The sequence below is a fragment of the Triticum dicoccoides genome, chromosome 2B, assembly GCF_002162155.2.
Source record: "Triticum dicoccoides isolate Atlit2015 ecotype Zavitan chromosome 2B, WEW_v2.0, whole genome shotgun sequence".
NCBI classification, from domain to species: domain Eukaryota; kingdom Viridiplantae; phylum Streptophyta; class Magnoliopsida; order Poales; family Poaceae; genus Triticum; species Triticum dicoccoides.
In genome coordinates, this window is record NC_041383.1 from 176,536,623 (window position 1) to 176,556,626 (window position 20,004).

At 43.9% G+C, this 20,004-nt stretch overlaps 1 pseudogene; it reads left to right on the top strand.

Annotated features, from left to right (window-relative positions):
- Window positions 1–20,004, top strand: part of LOC119360750 — a 122,143-nt pseudogene that overhangs the window by 19,038 nt on the left and 83,101 nt on the right.

The following is a 20,004-nucleotide window of genomic DNA, read 5'->3' on the forward strand; positions in this document are numbered from 1 at the left end:
GGTGATAAACAATATAACTTGGGGGCCATTGTTGCACGGAGGTTACATCTTAATGGTAAAAGTGGGGATTTATTTGGTGGAATTTATGCAACTCGTTTAGCTGATTATCTTGGTGTACCTATAAATGGAAATGATATTGACTTGCCACCTGTTTTTCTAGATTATAATGCTATGGTTTGCCATCAGTTTCTTGAGAGGAACGAACAGTCCCTCCAGTACTGACTAATATTTGACAGACGGTGTGTTGTCCATATTACTGTCCCTGCTCCTACTTTCTTTAACTTTCAGGCAAACAGGAGATATTTTATAACCAGGGAGGAGGCAAATGAATATGAGAGGAGGACGGAGGTAGATCGCCTCCAGGCTGCAGCTGATGCATCTCAGTACAAACCCCGACTATAACTTTGGATATCCGCCAGGCCAGCCGTGGTCATAGACCAACTTAGGCCAAAAGCCTAAGATTGGGGGAGTACGTATTTCTCACCAACATTACATTCATGTTCACTCTTCTAGTTGTCGGTGTTCATACTTTTTCATTGTACTATCCATGCTAGTTTATTTTCTTTTCTTGCTTTCTTCTTGTGTGTTTAAAAACCCTTAGAAAAACCAAAAAAATTAGTTGTAGCCTTAGCTAGTTTACTTTCCATGCTTGTAGTAGTAGTAATTAAAAGAAAAACCCAAAAAGATTTCCCGTTCTTCTTTTGCTTGTTGGGAGCTTTCCCGTGTAAATAGTTTTATTTTTCTTTGAATTTATTTCTTTTCTTTGGGGTCGAGAGGAGAAGACCACGATGAAAATGTCGAGTGGCTCTCATATGCATTATTGTTGATCTAACCAAGAGCCCGTATTACCTTTTCTTCTCCTTTGAATTAAATGCTTGCAGATTCTAGCTTAGTCCAATGCACGTGCACTATTATTATTATCCACACCGTTCGGTTGTGCAAGTGAAAGGCAATAATGACAATATATGATGAAATGATTGAGATGAGAAAAGCTGGTATGAACTCTACCTATCTTGTTTTTGTAAATATGATTAGTTCATCGTTCCTGATTCAGTCCATTATGAATGAAACATGTTTGCAGTGACAATTGGAGACTATAGTTATTCATGCCATGCTTAATTAGCTAGGAGTTTATAATGGTTTACCTTGCGTGCCAACATGATATTAAAATGGTTGTGATGTGGTATGATAGGGTGGTATCCTCCTTTGAATGATTCGAGTGGCTTGACTTGGCACATGTTCGCGCATGTAGTTGAAACAAAATCAACATAGCCTCCACGATATTTATGTTCATGGTGATTTATATCCTACTCATGCTTACACTCATTTTTGGTTAATCTTAATGCATGTTCATGACTGTTGTCGCTCTCTAGTTGGTCACTTCCAAGTCTCTTTCTAGCCTTCACTTGTACTAAGCGGGAATACTGCTTGTGCATCCACTTCCATAAACCCCAAAGTTATTCCATATGAGTCCATCATACCTTCCTATATGCGGTATTTATCTGCCGTTCCAAGAAAATTTGTATGTGCCGAATTCTAAACCATCAAATAAAATTCTGCTTTGTATGCTCGAATAGCTCATGTATCAACTAGGGTTGTCTATATCTTCCATGCTAGGTGGGTTATTCTCACGATGAGTGGACTCCGCTCATCATTCACGAGAAAATGGTCGGTAACCGGGATGCCCAGTCCCATGCTCAAATCAAATCAAAATAATTGCAAACAAAACTCCCCCAGGATTGTTGTTAGTTAGATGGTTACCGTTGTTTTAGACCAGCCGTGGACTGTGCTCGTTGGTGGTGGGGGAGTATAAAGTTTACCATTCCGTTTGGGAACCGCCTATAATGTATGTAGCATGGAAGATATCGAGATCTCTTGGTTGTTATGTTGACAATGAAAGTATGCCGCTCAAAATATTATTTATCTCTGTTTCAAAACCCAAGATCTGGCACCTCTGCAAATCCCTGCTTCCCTCTGCGAAGGGCCTATCTATTTACTTTTATGTTGAATCATCATCCTCTTATTAAAAAGCACCAGTTGGAGAGCATCGCTGTCATTTGTATGCATTGCTATTAATTTACATTGAGTATAACTGTGACTGGATCTCTTTTTCCATGAATTACAATGTCTAGTCGGTCCTCAATCTTCAAGGGTGCTCTGCATTTATGTTTTGCGGTCTAAGAAAGGTCTAGCGAGATACCATCTTGTTATATCATATTATGATTGTTTTGAGAAAGTGTTGTCATCCGAGATTTATTATTATTGCTTGCTAGTTGATTATGCCATTGATATGAGTAAATATGAGACCTAAATGTTATTGTGAATGTGGTTAGTTCACAATCTTTGCTGAAAAATTGAATGCTGGCTTTACATATTTGCAATAACAAGATCAAACGGAGTTTGTAAAAGTTTTTCTTTATCACTTTCAGTTTGTCAACTGAATTGCTTGAGGATAAGCAAAGGTTTAAGCTTGGGAGAGTTGATACGTCTCCAGCGTATCTACTTTTCCAAACACTTTTGCCCTTGTTTTGGACTCTAACTTGCATGATTTGAATGGAACTAACCCGTACGGACGCTATTTTCAGCAGAATTGCCATGATGTTATTTTTGTGAAGAAATAAAATTTATCAGAATGAACTGAAACTTCACGGAGTTATGTTTTGGAATTAATAAAAAATATTGGCAAAAGAATCAACAGAGGGGGACTCACACCCTGTCCATGAGGGTGCAGGGCGCACCCACCCCTCTGGGGCTCGCCCCCTGCCTCATGGGTCCCCTGGACCTCCACCGACCTCAACTCCAACTCTATATATTCACGTTCGGGGAGAAAAAAAATCAAAGAGAAGGATTCATCGCGTTTTACGATACAGAGCCTTTGCCAAGCCCTAATCTTCCTTGGGAGGGCTGATCTGGAGTCCGTTCGGGGCTCCGGAGAGGGGAATCCATCGCCATCGTCATCATCAACCATCCTCATCCTCCATCACCAATTTCATGATGCTCACCTTCGTGCGCGAGTAATCCCATCGTAGGCTTGATGGACGGTGATGGGTTGGATGAGATTTAGCATGTAATCGAGTTAGTTTTGTTAGGGTTTGATGCCTAGTATCCATTATGTTCTAAGATTGATGTTGCGATGACTTTGCCATGCTTAATGCTTGTCACTAGGTCCGGAATGCCATGATTTCAGATCTGAACCTATTATGTTTTCATGAATATATGTGAGTTCTTGATCCTATCTTGCAAGTTATAGTCACCTACTACGTGTTATGATCCAGCAAACCCCGGAGTGACAATAGTCGGGACACTTCCCGGTGATGACCGTAGTTTGAGGAGTTCATGTATTCACTAAGTGCTAATGCTTTGGTCCGGTACTCTATTAAAAGGAGGCCTTAATATCCCTTAGTTTCCAATAGGACCCTGCTGCCACGAGAGGTTAGGACAAAAGATGTCATGCAAGTTCTTTTCCATAAGCACGTATGACTATATTCAGAATACATGCCTACATTACATTGATGAACTGGAGCTAGTTCTGTGTCGCCCTATGTTATAACTGTTGCATGATGAATTACATCCGACATAATTATCCATCATTGATCCATTGCCTACGAGCTCATTTGATATTGATCATTGCTTAGTTACTTCTCTGTTGCCACTGTTATGATTGCTACAAAACTGCTACTGTTACTTTTGCCACTATTACCGTTACTTCCATACTACTTTGCTACTAAATACTTTGCTGCAGATATTATGTCTTTCAGGTGTGGTTGAATTGACAACTCAGTTGCTAATACTTGAGAATATTCTTTGCCTCCCCTTGTATCGAATCAATAATTTGGGTTAATACTCTACCCTCGAAAAGTGTTGCAATCCCCTATACTTGTGGGTTATCATGTCACGGTGTACAAGGTGACCCTGGAGGACGGCAGCCTGGTGGTTGTGAATCGGCTGCGGGAGAAGATCACCAAGGGGCAGAAGTATTCGAGGCCGAGGTGGCGGCGCTTGGCAAGGTCCGGCATCCCAACCTGCTCTCGCTCAGAGCCTACTGAGGGAGTCCTGGATTAGGGGGTCCTCGGACAACCGGACTATATACTTTGGCCGGACTGTTGGACTATGAAGATACAAGATTGAAGACTTCGTCCCGTGTCCGGATGGGACTCTCCTTTGCGTGGAAGGCAAGCTTGGCAATTCAGATATGTAGATCTCCTTCTCTGTAACCGTCTCTGTGTAACCCTAGCCCCCTCCGGTGTCTATATAAACCGGAGGGTTTAGTCCGTAGGACAAGAACAATCATAATCATAGGCTAGCTTCTAGGGTTTAACCTCTATGATCTCGTGGTAGATCAACTCTTGTAATACTCATATCATCAAGATCAATCAAGCAGGAAGTAGGGTATGACCTCCATCGAGAGGGCCTGAACCTGGGTAAACATCGTGTCCCCCGCCTCCTGTTACCATTAGCCTTAGATGCACAGTTCGGGACCCCCTACCCAAGATCCGCTGGTTTTGACACCGACATTGGTGCTTTCATTGAGAGTTCCACTGTGTCATCACGATAAGGCTTGATGGCTCCTTCAATCATCTTCAACGATGCGGTCCAGGGTGAGGTTTTTCTCCCCAGACAGATCTTCGTATTCGGCGGCTTCATACTGTGGGCCAACTCGCCTGGCCATCTAGAGCAGATCGACTGCTATGCCCCTAGCCATCAGGTCAGGTTTGGAAGCTTGAACTATACTGCGGACATCCATAGAGATTTTATCTTCAACGGATTCAAGCCCATGCCGGCTGCGCCGGACAGTCACGACGAGCATGAATTAGATCCGCCATCGGACAATATTCTGGAGATCACACCTGCGGTTGCCCCAACCCTCGATTCGGAGCAGATCGTGCCATTCGAGGACGGGTGGATGGACCCCTCCATGGAGGCCGCACACTCAGCGGCGATAGAGCCGAACACCGGCTTCATCTCCTATAAGGCTGGTGTCATCGGACCCTTGGACTCGTCTCCGGCCACAGGCTCCGAACCGCGTGCATCCGTGCCTATCGAATCTGATTGGGCACCGATCATGGAGTTTACCTCCACGGATATCTTTCAACAGTCTCCCTTGAGCGACGTGCTAAATTCATTAAAGTCTCTCTCTTTGTGAGGAGACTCTCGGCCGAACTATGTCCGGCTTGAGTGGGAAGCGGACGACAAAGAAATTCGTTCCCCACCCACTACCCACTTGATAGCCACTATCAATGACTTAACGGACACGCTTGAATTCGACTCCGGAGACATCGACGGTATGGATGACTATGCAGGAGAAGAACAGGAACCACCGCCTAAAGGGCACTGGACATCCACCTCATCATATGACATATACATGGTGGATACACCCAAGGAAAATGACGACGAAGATGCAACAAAGGATAATCCCCTCGAGAAGCCACCAAAGCGATAACGTAGGCGCCGCTCTAAATCCTGCCACAGTAAAAACAGTGATAACAGCGCAAGAAAGAATAATACCCCGGTAGATTCCAAAGGAAACGATGACCCCATGGACCCAGCGATGGAGCAGGATGAGCCAGGGGATGGTGAACATAGTCCGGAGCCGACGTCCGATGACGCCGATCCCGAGGGTAAAATTCATCAACCTGTCTCCGGAGAGTAGAACAGTCCAGACGATGATGCACTCATCATCCCGGAAAAACACTTGGAACAAGAGAACCTCCATAGAAGGCTTATTGCCACCACGAGGAGCTTGAAGAAGCAGAAGCAAATGCTTAAGGCCGCGCAGGATACGCTCAGCCGCAGATGGAACAAAGTGCTTGACACTGAAGAAAAAGACGGTGGCGATCGCCACACAAAGAGCTATCCAAAGCGCAAGGTGCTGCCCGAATTTGACGACGAGGCTATAGAGCCCATTCAGCCGAAAAATAAAACGGCCGATCAGCCGGACCGACCACCCCGTGGCCACGACAGGGCGGCTAATGATGTTGCACACAAATCAGCACACGATTTATGTGAGCTCCTGGACAAAAAATCCGGTATGGCTAGGTCCATCTGTGGATCTAGGAAGCGTGCTCCGGCACAGGATCACAACCACCAAAACGATCATATTGATCGAATACCATTTCGGAATAAACACCGAACACAACAACTGTCGACAACATGCCATGACACATCCAAATACTGGGGTGCCGTGCACCCCCTATGCTTCACCGATAAGGTGCTGGATCATGAATTTCCAGAGGGATTCAAACCCGTGAGCATAGAGGCATACGATGGAACGACAGACCCTAGGGTCTGGATAGAGGACTTTATCCTTCACATCCACATGGCCCGTGGAGATGATCTCCACGCCATTAAATACCTGCCCCTCAAGTTGAAAGGACCAGCTCGGCATTGGTTGAAAAGCCTCCCCGAAAACTCAATTGGAAGTTGGGAGGAACTTGAGGACGCTTTCAGGGCCAATTTCCAAGGGACCTATGTCCGACCTCTGGATGTGGACGATTTAAGTCACATAATCCAACAACCTGGAGAGTCAGCCCGTAAGCTTTGGAATAGGTTTCTCACTAAGAAGAACCACCCGGATGCCGAAGCCTTAGTGGCTTTCAAGCACAATATCCGAGACGAATGGCTAGCCAGACACCTCGGCCAAGAAAAGCCGAGGACAATTGCAGCCCTAACAAGCCTTATGACCTGCTTTTGCACGAGCGAGGACAGTTGGTTGGCCCGTAGCGGCACCAGCGACCCAGGCACATCCGAAGTCAGGGATGGCAACGGGAAGCCGTGACGCAATAAAAACCAGCGTTGAAACAATGAAGACAACCCAGATAAGACGGCGGTCAACGCCGGATTCAGGGGCTCTCGACCTGATCAACAGAAAAAATCCATTCAAAGGCAGCAGAGATGGACCGTCCAGCCTAAATAAGATTCTAGACAAATTATGTCAGATTCATGGCACCCCCGAAAAAGCTGCAAATCACACACACAGAGAGTGCTGGGTTTTCAAGCAGGCCGGCAAGCTAAACGCCGAACACAAAGGGAGGGAGACGCCAAGTGAAGACGAGGATGAGCCTCGCCAGCCAAACACTGGGGGACAGAAAAAATTCCCACTAGAAGTCAAAACAGCGAATATGATTTACGCAACTCACATACCAAAGAGAAGGCGCAAAAGCGCACTCCGAGACGTATACGCTGTAGAGCCCGTCGCCCCCCAAGTTCAATCCTTGGTCGGCCTGCCCGATCACCTTTGATCGCAGGGATCATCCGACTGCACTACAAAAAAATACACTTCCGTGATGATACATGTTTGTCACAGTAGGTCGCGTTTTCTATCATGCATGTACATCCATGATGATTTTATGACAGAATCAAGATAGTCATACATGTGCTGTCATAGAAGTGTTCCATGACATTACCAGAATTATCATCACGGAAGTGTCCACTTCCATGACGATAAATCGCGCGTCACAGAAGTGCTTTCGTCAAGGGTGACCGACACGCGGCATCCACCGTAACGGAACACCGTTAAGCTATCGGGTCGGATTTTGGATCCGATAACCCGTTAACAGCCATGACCAATGCAGATTTTCCACGTGTAAAATTCTCATTGGCTGACGGATCCACATGTCAGCTCCGTGTTGGCACAGGTGTCACTCATCCAACAGTCGAGATGGGCCTATGATATGTTGACACGTGGACCGGCCCAAAAGTGGCCCACAAAGTTTAAATGGGCCGGCCCAACTGAAGGCCCATAAGATTTAGCAGACCATAATGGGCCGGCCCAGCTAAAGGCCCACAAAATTTAGCGGACCATAATGGGCCGGCCCAGCTAAAGGCCCACGCAATTTTGCAGACCATAATGGGCCGGCCCAGCTAAAGGCCCACAAGATTTTGCAGACCATAATGGGCCGGCCCAGCTAAAGGCCCAACATTCTCTGTCCAATCGGCCCGTCGACGGCCTGTCCTAAACTTGTCATCAACGCGGCCCATGGTCACTTCTCGCCCGTTAACAGTCCGCTAAGTAATTGGGCCGAATTATGGCCCGGTGTATTTCCGGCCTGATAAAGGTCCGGCTTCATTTGGTCCCATTTACAGGCCATCCAAACTTTCGACCCATAAACGACCATGAAGGATTTGGGTCATATTCGGCCATGTCCGACATTTAGCCTGTTAGAGGCCCACTATAGATTTGGGCCACTTTCGGCATGTTGTCATTTTCGGCCTGTTAACGCCGGACGTAAACCATGAGCCATATGTGGCCCAACGTCATATCGGTCCCATTAACGGCCCATATAAAAATGACGATAATCTAGCCCGACCGAAGTTCCGGCCAATTAAAGGCCCGTGTATTAGGTCGGCACATTTACGGCCCGTCAAAAATCCGCATCGTAAATGGGCCACCATTTCGGCCTGCTAAGTTCAGTGGGTTATTTGGCACAATCAGGGCCCAATCTCACTTCCGGTCTATTAAAGGCCCATGTTTTTTATGGGCTCGAGATATTTACACCTATAAATGTTTATTTTTACTGAGGGCCCAAATTATGTTTAGGCCTGTTAAAGGTCCACTATGGGCACAGGCCTACCAGAAAAATATGAAAGCTTATGTTGATTTAGGCCCAGATATTTTTAGTGGGCTACATGCCAATTTCGGCCCGTAATCGTTTTTAGCCCGATTGGAATGGGCCTGACGAATGTTGGCATGTTGGGCTCCTACGAAGCTTTCGGCCGAATACATTACTAAGATAAACCTACACTATACAAAAATAGCGTCGTAATTACTGCAGCCTGTGGCAGCATCATAAATGTTGTATGACAACAAAATAAATTCCAACCATACAACAAAAGGCCTATTGGCATAAAGTTTACAGTCCTTCCAGATAAAAGCACCATCAGATGTATATAAGCACACATCATTTGACCTAAGTGCTAATGTTTCAGGCTGTAGAATCTGATGGAGCAGCACGATCTCCACCTTTTTTCCGCCATTGCTCTTGAACAACGAAGCGAATGTCTGATAGTCTGGTTTCAAAACCATTCATATCTTGACGACATTTCTCAACCACTATTCTTGTTTCTGAAACAACTTCCATTAGGGATTGGACTTGTGTCTGGAGCACAGATATATCACTCTGCCTAGCAGGAAGATTTTGTTCAGTATGCGATTTGGACGAGGTTACCTTGACAACCAACCCAGAATTACGTAGGAAGGTGCTTTTTGCACTGTTAGTGGAGAGATACTGACGCACTGCAGCAAGAGGTGACATTGTGCCTGTAGTAACCTCGTCACCTTCAGATGGTTGTGGCTATTCAATCATTTGTTCCATAGCTTCCTGAAAGTTTGAACTTGTAGATTAGTGTACCAGATAAGTTACTAATGAGAAAAAAAACAAACAAAGTAGGTTAAACGTTTATACATAACTTATTTTGGTGAACTACTGTAATACATTAGCATGTATTGTAGTGTCAACTACATAATAAAATCATTTTCGGAACATATGTCCATGTAGCATGCCTAATGTATTGTCTATTTTCTCACATTCGTTGACATCTAAGGATAAAGAGACATGGTTTAAAGTAGGATGAACATAGTATGCCATCATTCATATCATGGGCAAACAGATATAAAACAAACAGGCTATTTTATCATTGTGTGCGCACGTGAACATAACAACTAGATTACAGTTCAAGACCAAAAGAATATCCTTCATCTCTTTTAAACCATGTAAGGTGAAATGATACGTTAAGACAACTATGTATAAAAGTGAACAGAGTAACTGACATTGGCTGCAAACCAAGTAGTTAAATGAACACATCACAGTACCAATCAGTTCAAGGCAGGAGGAGTAAGGACTTACAACAGCAGCTTGAACTGGTGTGCTCATGCCCTTCATCTTGCTGGTGTGGCAATCCTTGAAGATTTGCACTGCATTCGGTTCAGGTTCTTTTTGGTCCGCACGGGCTTTCCTCTGTATTTGGAACAAGTCAATATAGATACGATAATATGGCACAAAAAAGAAGAAGGAAGTAGCAGGTATTTACAAGAGCCTCGCAGTGTGCAATATAGCTACGAGCTCCTGTTGTCTGTTGGAATATCACTTTAGAACGGTTGGTTTTGTTCTTCAAACAGTTAGCCTAGAAGAAGATACACTTGTAAGGCACATACATAAATACAAGTTCAATATGTGGTCTGATCAAATACATATAGCCTACCTGATACTTTGGATCAGACCAGTGTTTAACGAGGGCTGTCCAATCTTCATCTGTAATATATTCCACTAGAGATGTTTGGGCGATTTCATTGTTAGCCTTGCCTTCAAAGTGAGATTTTCTAAGGTGGTACCAATACTGTCGCAGAGCAGACTGAAAAACATGAGTGCATGCTTGTTTAGTTGCATCATCTTTCGGATCCAACTTGAACCTCATCTGTTGAAAAAAGAATGTGAGTCTTATTAGGAGGAAGGTAGAAAGTATGGGACAGAGCAAGACAATATTACTAATTGCGATGGATAACATTACTTACGGATAAATGGTCAAGGAAGGTGTTAAACTGGGTATTGTCTTTCTCATTCCTGTACTGGATCCACGTTGGGAGGATACGTGCATGACACCTAACGGCAACGGCTGCCTCTGATACTAACTTGGCTGACTCTGTAGCATCACGTGGCCTTTTTTAAACCTGCCTCAAAATGAATCTCCATTCTTCCTCCTTTAGATTTTGTTAATCTGCCAAAGCATTATCCCTGATGTATGTTTCCGCTTGCACCGTGGTGCTAGTTCAACAACGAATATGGAAAGTGTTAGTGTACATCAAACTGTGAGAGTACATATAAAAGAGCATGCAACTGCAACTTGACTCGGTCAGGTACCGTCTTAGTGTTGATGCTCACGAGGTTCATCTAATCTTGCCAAGTCCTGTTGTGTTAGCAGTGCTTCGGAAGTAGTGCTAGGTGTGAAGGCAGATTGGGAACTGGCCAGTTCTGGAGCAAACGAACGAGTAACTGGTTGAGATGCTGGTACAGTTGAAGCGGATGCTGCAGCTGGTGGAGCAGGTGATACTGTGTTTGTAGATTTATCTGGTGGACATGGACCTTCTACTGCACTATAAGTACTAGCAGAATCTCGACGGCAGAACCTTTTCCGTTTCACCCGACAAGTAACAGCACTCCCTACTATGTTATTTTCCTTGCTCTTTTTTGACTTTGCCATGTCAAGCTGTACCCACAACACAAAAGAATAAAATTACTCTTCAGAACTCATTGATGCATGATACAGACAAGCAATACTTTGATGTAAGACAACCGTATGAGGATGGAATATATAAGAAAAACAGGACGGCATGACATATTCACAGCTACGATGTGCAAACTAAGCAGAAGGATTTTCAAGAAAATAGAAGTAATGCAAGCTAGACACCATATGAAAGATGCAACCAATATTACTCTGCCAAGTTAAAAGTGTCTTGTCATAAGTGGCAATTCGAAAAATTAGAAGCAGTACAATGTAGAAATCAATGCAAGATGCAACCACTATCAAACTGCCATGTTAAAAGCGTCCAATCATGAGTGACTGATGCGGGATACATAACAACAGTACTTTGATGTAAGAACATGGTATGATAGATAGATGCAATGTATTCTAGACACAGAAAGCCATGTCATATGCACATGTATAACATATAAACTCAGCAGGTGCAATTTAATCAAAATAGAAGAAATACAGGCTAGACAACATATGCAACATGAAACCAATTATCACACTGTCAACTTAGGGCAAGCACCTGCGATGGTGGAGTACGGGAGATGAACTCATCATGTAGACTTGGGACTTCAACTTCATTAGCAGTAGCAGTGGCAAATCTAGAGAGTCTCTGTTTGCGTCGGTGCGGAGGACCACCAACATCCTCTAACTTACTCTTTTCCTTCCTGTTTTCTGATATTGCCTTATAAAGTCAAAACCACAAGAAGATGATTAAAATTAGCTCTACATAACTGGTTGATGCATGATACAGACGAACACTACTTTGATGCAAGGCAAGCGCAAGATAGGAGGATGGAATATATACAAAAAAAAGATAGCGTTTCATATTCACACGTACGATAGGATGATGGAATATGTATGAAAAAATAGTAAGCGGAAGGCATTTCAACAAAATTAGAAGAAATGAAAGCTAGGCACCATATGAACATGCAACCAATATCACTCTATCAGGTAAAAAGTGTCTCATCGTAAGTGCCATTTCAAGAAATTAGAAGCAGTACAAGCTAGAAGACAATGCAAGATGCAACCTACATCACAGTCCCAAGTTAAATGTGTCTTATGGGTAAGTGATCGTTGCAGGTATAAGTTGTAAGCTACGCAGATGCAATTCAACATAATCAGAAGCAATACAAACTGGACATCATACGGAAAACGCAACCACGTATAATAGTTCCAAGTAAGAGCAAGCACCTGTGATGGTGGAGTAGGGGAGATGTGCTCATCATGTACACATATGTTCTAGAAACAGGAACACGTGTCGTATTCACAGGCATTATGTGTAAAGTAAGCATATGCAATTCGAGTTAGAAGCAATACAAGCTAGACATCATATGCAACATGCAACCACATATAATAGTGTCAAGTTAGAGCAAGCACCTGTGATGGTGGAGTAGGGGAGATGTGCTCATCATCTACACAGCTACGTTGACTGTCCAGCCTTGTGTTGTCTTGCGAATCTTGTTGGGAGGATGGCGGAGTAGAATCTGTAGAGACCCCCTGTTTGAGTTGCTCTGAAGGACCACCATCATCCACTACCGGACTAATTTCCTTCAGCTGTAATGATTTTGCATTGTGAAGTCAAACCGATAAGAAAAATGAATAAAATTCTCTCTTCTGAACTCATTCATGCATGATACTGACGGACACTACTCGGATGAAAGGCAAACACATGATGCGAGGATGGAATATGTATGAAAAACAGGATGGTGTGACATATTCACACCTATGATGTGGTAACTAAGCAGAAGGCATTTCAACAAATTAGAAGCACTACAAGCTAGACACCATATGAAAGATGCAACCAATATCACTCTGCCAAGTTCAAACTGTATGGCGTTTCAACAAATTAGAAGCAGTACATGCTAGAAATCATATGCAAGACACAACCAATATCACAGTGGCAACTTAAAGGTGCCTTATCATAAGTGACTGATGCGGGATATGCAAGAATAGTAGTCTGATGTAGAAACAGGAACACATGTCATATTCACAGGCATTATGTGTAAAGTAAGCAGATGCAATTCAACAAAGTTAGAAGCAATACAAGCTAGACATCATTCGCAACATGCAACCACATATAATAGTGCCAAGTTAGAGCAAGCACCTGTGATGGTGGAGTAGGGGAGATGTGCTCATCATCTACACAGCTACATTGACTGTCTAGCCTTGCGTTGTCTTGTGAATCTTGTTGGGAGGATGGCGGAGTAGAATCTGTAGAGAACCTCCGTTTCAGTTGCTCGGAAGGATCACCATCATCCAATGCCTTGCCAATTTCCTTCAGCTTTATTGATTTTGCATTGTGAGGTCATACCGACAAGAAAAAGGAATATCATTCGCTCTTCAGAACTCATTCATACATGATACTAACGAACACTACTCTGATGAAAGGCAAAGTCATGATACGAGGATGGAATATGTACGAAAAAATGGACAGCTTGACATATTCACACCTATGATGTGGTAACTAAGCAGAAGGCACTTCAACAAATTAGAAACACTGCAAGACACCATATGGAAGGTGCAATCAATATCACTCTGCCAAGTTAAAACTGTCTCGTCATAGGTGGCGTTCATCAAACTAGAAGCAATACATGCTAGAAATCATATTCAAGACGCAAACCAATATCACACTGCCAACTTAAAGGTGTCCCATCATAAGTGACTAATGCAGGATACACAAGAAGAGTAGTTTCATGTAAGAACATGGTGTGGTAGACAGATATAGTATGTAACAAAAATAGGAAAGTGTGTCATATTCACATGTATCATGTGTAAGCTAAGCATATGAAGTTTACACTAATTAGGAGCAATACGAGCTAGACACCATATGCAACATGCAACCGGATATCACACTGCCAAGTTAGAGCAAGCACCTTGGATGGTGGAGTAGGGGAGCGGAGACTTGGACCTTGTAATGCACTATCAGTACAAGGAGAATCGGTACAGATGCTCCGTTTACGTTGCTGCAGAGGACCACCATCATCGCCTTCCTTACTATTTTTGTTTCTCTTTCTTGATTTTGCCTTGTCAAGTCAAACCCACAAGAAAAAGGAATAAAATTTCCTCTTCAGAACTCATTGATGCATGACACTGACGAACACTACTTTCATGTAAGGCAGCTGCATGATAGGAGGATGGAATATGTATGAAAAACAGGATGGCGTGACATATGGACATGTATGATGTATAAAGTGTAACCTAAGCACAAGGTGCTTGAACTTGTTAGAATCGATGCAAGCTAGAAACCATATGAAAGATGAAACCAATATCACTCTGCAAAATTAAAAGGGTGCCCTAACAAATGTATTTGACCAAATTAGAAGCAATACATGGCAACATGCTAGAAATAATATGCAATATGCAACGAATAAAGGTGGCTCATCGTAAGTGATTGATGCAGGATACAGAAGAGAGGTAGTTTCATGTAAGAACATGGTTAACACATAGATGTAGTGTGTACCAAAAATAGGAAGGCATGTCATATTCACAGGTATAGTGTGTAAACTAAGCAGATGCAATTTACCCTAATTGGAAGCATTACAAGCTAGACACCGTATGCAACATGCAACCACATATCACACTGCGAAGTTAGAGCAAGCACCTGTGATGGTGGTGTAGGGGAAGTGCGGTCTTCAGGTACAGAGCTACGTTCAATATCTTCATTTAGGCTTGATGTTTCTTGAGAATCATGTGGAGAGGATGAAATTGCATTCTTTATAAGAGTATTGCGACTCATATTAACCCACGCGCGTGACTATCTCATCATAAGCGATAGACGCAGGATACACAAGAACAGTAGTTTGATGTAAGAACATGGTGTGATAAGCAGATGTAGTATGTACCAAAAACAGGAAGGCGTGTCATATTCACATGTATAATGTGTAAGCTAAGGAGATGCAATTTAACAAATTAGGAGCATTGATGAGGGATACACAAGAAAAGTAGTTTGATGTAAGAACATGGTTAATAGAAAGACGTAGTATGTACCAAAAACAGGAAGGCATGTCATATTCACAGGTATAATGTGTTAACTAAGTAGATGCAATTTACCCTAATTAGAAGCATTACAAGGTAGACACCCTATGCAACATGCAACCACATATCACACTGCCAAGTAAGAGCAAGCACCTGTGATGGTGGTGTGGGGGAATTGCGGTGATCAACTAGAGAGCTATGTTGACTATCTTCATTTGGCCTTGCTGTTTCTTGAGAATCATGTGGGGAGGATGACACTGCACTCTTTAAACGAGTAGGGCGTCTCATAGTAACCCACTGGGGTGACTATCTCATCTTAAGTGATTGACGAGGGATACAAAAGAGCATTAGTTTGATGTACAAACACGGTTAATAGACATATGTAGTATGTATCAAAAACAGGAAGGCATGTCATTATCAAAGGTATAATGTGTAAAGTAAGTAGATGCAATTTAACCAAATTGGAAGCAATACAAGCTAGACACCATATGCAACATGCAACCACATTTGACAGCGCGAAGTTAAAGCAAGCACCTGGGATGGTTGTGTGTGGCAATTGAGATCATCAACTGCAGAGCTACATTTACTGTCTCCAACTGCTGACACTGCACCCATTAGAGCGCTGAAACGCTTAGTGCTTATCTTCGAATTACACTGGAGTGACTTCTGTCTTTTCTTTTCTGCATTCATCAACACTACATCAGAGTCTGAAATACCCATGCATAAAAAAATAGTTTGAGTATGGGTGAAGTGTGTGCACAATTAGTATAGTGTGAAGGTAGCAGATAGCAGGTCGGTGAGAAATAAATGACGAGAGACATATGATAGCTCTACAACATGCATGGCACACTAAATTACTACAGGATTCTATGAAAATAACAGTCGACTGAAAGCAAATAGTTCAGTCCATTTTTTCTGCACCGTCCGATGTACAAAGAACGGGCAGATCGCCTTCATCTACCTCCAGCCAATCAGTGTTGACGATCTTCCTCGAAACGCCAGCGACCACCGACCCAGTATTCCTCCCCTGCCTGCGCCCTCCCCTCGACCTCACCGCACCGCCGTGCTTGGCACCGCCCCCCGGACATCCATTCAAGCCCCACCGACCTCCAGATCGGGCGCAAGCAGCTCCTGCGCCCCACACCCCTATGATAGACACTGATGCGTCGCTTCCCCGGGGAACAGGCGGACTAGGTGCTCCACGCGCCTGAGCGGGTGCTGCTTCTTTTAATTGCGGTTCGACTGACCCCTAATTGAAATCCAGGTGGGCTACTGACCTCTAGCAAAGGTGAAATTGTAAAAGGGAGGAAACCTTGTGCATTTAGTATCACGAAGAAGCACTCAACTAGTTTCTTTCGTGGGATGAATACGGTGTGAGCGGAGACGTAAGATTTGCATGGATAAGGGAAGAGGAGTACCTCTTTCTGCTGGCAGTGCTGTGTCATCCTTCTATTTTTCCGATGATCTTCTTGTTGTTTGCCGGAAACCAAAAGTTATGGAGGATGGTGCAGCCTTGGACAAACCCATGGCCAAGTTGTTGAGTGTGGTGCTGTGGCCGTCTGTCGGCGGCGGGGAAGCAGATCCGAGGCGGCGAATGATGGCGTAGCGGGAACAACTCTAGTGCGGTGGACGGTTGCGACAGTGGAGCCACAATAGTGAGGCGTAGGACGGCGTGGTCGGAGTGGTTCTGGTACGGCGCACGTCGGCATCGGCTTCGTGGAGGTAGCTTTGCCTCGGCTTCAGCTGCTAAGTCCTTGAGGGCGTTGCGTTTGCGGTTGCGTTGGACGACGACGTCGGGGTACCGGCTCCGGCGTGATGGAGGAGGGCAGCGGTGGATTGGCCGCTATGGCGTGGAGGACGGAGGAGGCTGGGGTTTCGCGGCTGGTGGAGAGGGCGTTTTCGCGCCCACAGAGTATGAATGGGGAAACGGAGGGAGGCGGGGAACTAAGGGGGAACAATGTTTCGGTTTGACACGCGCTTGTTTGAAATTTGGGGAAAGTTACAAACTTTGCCCCGATCTAAAATTTCGAACATATTGCGGGTTGGGGGTAGGACAGTCATGTTAGGTGTCCCAAATGTGGGCGGGATAGATTTCGGCCGAGTGCATGGGTGTTTAGGCGCCCACGACGTATGAATGCTTCTCAGAGGCGGTTGAGACTGGAGTCTTGGTGAAGTTACAAACCTAACCCAGTTTAGACCTTTGGACATCAGGCGATAGGCTACACGGGCCAGAGTCAGGACAACAATTTCCTACCACCAAACATTAGTCTCGCGCGGTTTTGAGTGACCAGAGGCCTATTTGGTGCTTCGTTCAATATTGGGAGCAGAAGCATTAACGCTTTTGGTTCTCTTGAATTGAACTTTCAGGACTAGTAAAACTTCACAAATCTTTACTCTTGAAAATCCTAAAGCTACCATTATGTTGGAATGGAGGGGGTACATTTGAATATACATGGTACACGAGTATATATTAAAAAATATGCAACTTACCTCAGTTCATGCATGGTTCTAAATATAATCTCCTTGGTTGCAAAAAAATTAGATATGCGTATGAATATATATAGCATGTTCAAACTCACAACAAAGATTGATGCCCCCTTTTACATCTAATTTACAAATGCCATTATCTCGGGTTCAAATAAATGAATGCACTTCCTATGAATTCGAATCTTCGAAACCCCCTTTATGTTGAATTCGACATGTATTCTATTTCGTAGCTAGCAATTTGGAATGTATCCATGCAAGTGACAAATGTATAAAGTGCTTCACACTAACAACATGGAGTGCATTAATTAATGTTTATATATGAATTGCAAAAGCATCCATTGCCTGTATTTCAAACCGCTCTCACTCTATGGATCGATAATATGAAATAAACACATGCACATGCTAGAATTCAATAGAGTATGGGTGTCTGATAGACCGATTTTCATCCATACGCAATTTGCAAAATTCATGATCTCATCCAAAAATAATAATGCCATTTATATTTTAATTTAATGTGTAGTACCGCCTTTTACATGTAGATGCACTATGCCTCGCCCCGTTCTCACAAATGCGTTATATATCTCTCTATCTAACGCATAAGTGCACACACTTTATATGCATCGGCATTTCTCTTTCACACATGCTCACAATCTCCCGCAGGGTGTCGGGGTGTCTCACGCACATGCTCTCTCTGTTTCTCTCTCTCTTTCTGACTACTATGTACCACTCTTTTCACTAATCTCAGTTGAAAAACACTATTTCTCTCACATGCATATATACACATGCACGGTCTCTACTAGCCCTCTATACGCACATATATGTGCCTACGTGTCTCCCGCATGCACATTATCTTTAGGCCTCTCTCGCACACATTGCCCCCCCGACACACCTCTCTCTTAGTAGTTGGCAGATATGATTTCATCATATCATTCGGTAGGATATCCCTCGCTGTTAGGCTAGATGGTAATACGAGGCAAAGTTTTACCCTAGTTCGGATCGGACCCTTGCAGTTGAAGAAAGAGCCTACTCCTGATACTGTATATTAGTGATAGGGGTGTGTACAAAGTACATGTGAATACCAGGCATTGTGCGTGTGTGTATACTATCGACGAACTAGCCCCCAAGCTTGTATAACATACTAAGGGCCTAGGGTTACAAATCGTATATAGTCGGCTTATCACCAGTGGGGATAGAGTCCTCCACGACTCTGGTAGCTAGCTTCGTGTTGTACGCCGAGTCCTCCACATGGGTCCTCGTATAACATGTCTCGGTCCAACCTATATGTGGCGCAGGATGGAAACGACCCATGAGTCTTCATGTTGACCCACCACAACTAGAAATGATGTGCCCACCACACCACACACACAATCGGCCACTAAGAAAATAAGCATATACAATAGTACAACGGTATCTAGCTCACGATACGTCTCCATATTTTGTTGATGACACTGACGGACTTTGCATTTGATGCGTGCTCCGTATTTTGTTGACGACACTTATGGTCATTGTATTTGAAGCGAAAGCACGATATGGTCACTGGACTTCAGAATAAGCTCATCATGGTCACCACATACATTTTGTCGTGCTAACCAACATGTGGTTGGATGGTTAGAGGACAATGGTTTCTCGAGCCCACCAAGGTTAAAGTCCCGGTGCTTGCATTTATCTTGTGTTAATTTCAGTATTTTCCGACGATGTACATTCAATGGGAGGAGACGTTCCACTCGACTACGAGGCACCTATGGTGACTTCGTAAAATCTCAAGATCATATATGTTGGCCCACTCTCTCGAATGTGCTCATAGGGGTAGGGTTTGCGTGTGTGCGCTTATAGCGGTGAGTGCCTGCGCGTATATATGAGCCCTTGCGTCTGTACCATGTTAAACAAATACATGTCATGATTATACGGTCACTGGCTCACCCGTACAACTGCGTATTTTGTTGATGACACAATCAATTGACCAGTCAAACGTTCCACGCGGCGCAACTAGTGTTGCACCATCGGGGCGTGTAACCGTGGGGCCCACCTGTCAGCCCGTATATGAAAGAAAGAAATGGTACTTTGAGTCTGTACTGTGTTAATAAAATAGGAGTACATTTTAGGGAGATCATACGGTCACTGGCTCACCATACAGCTCCGTAATTTGTTGATAACACGATCAATTGACCAGTCAAACGGTCCACATTCAGCAGCGCACATTACCATAGGGACCACCCGTCAGTGCATATATGAAGGACATAAATGGTAATAAATTAGTGGTTGGTGGGTATCCGAAGTCATGAGACCTCTGGTTGGCAG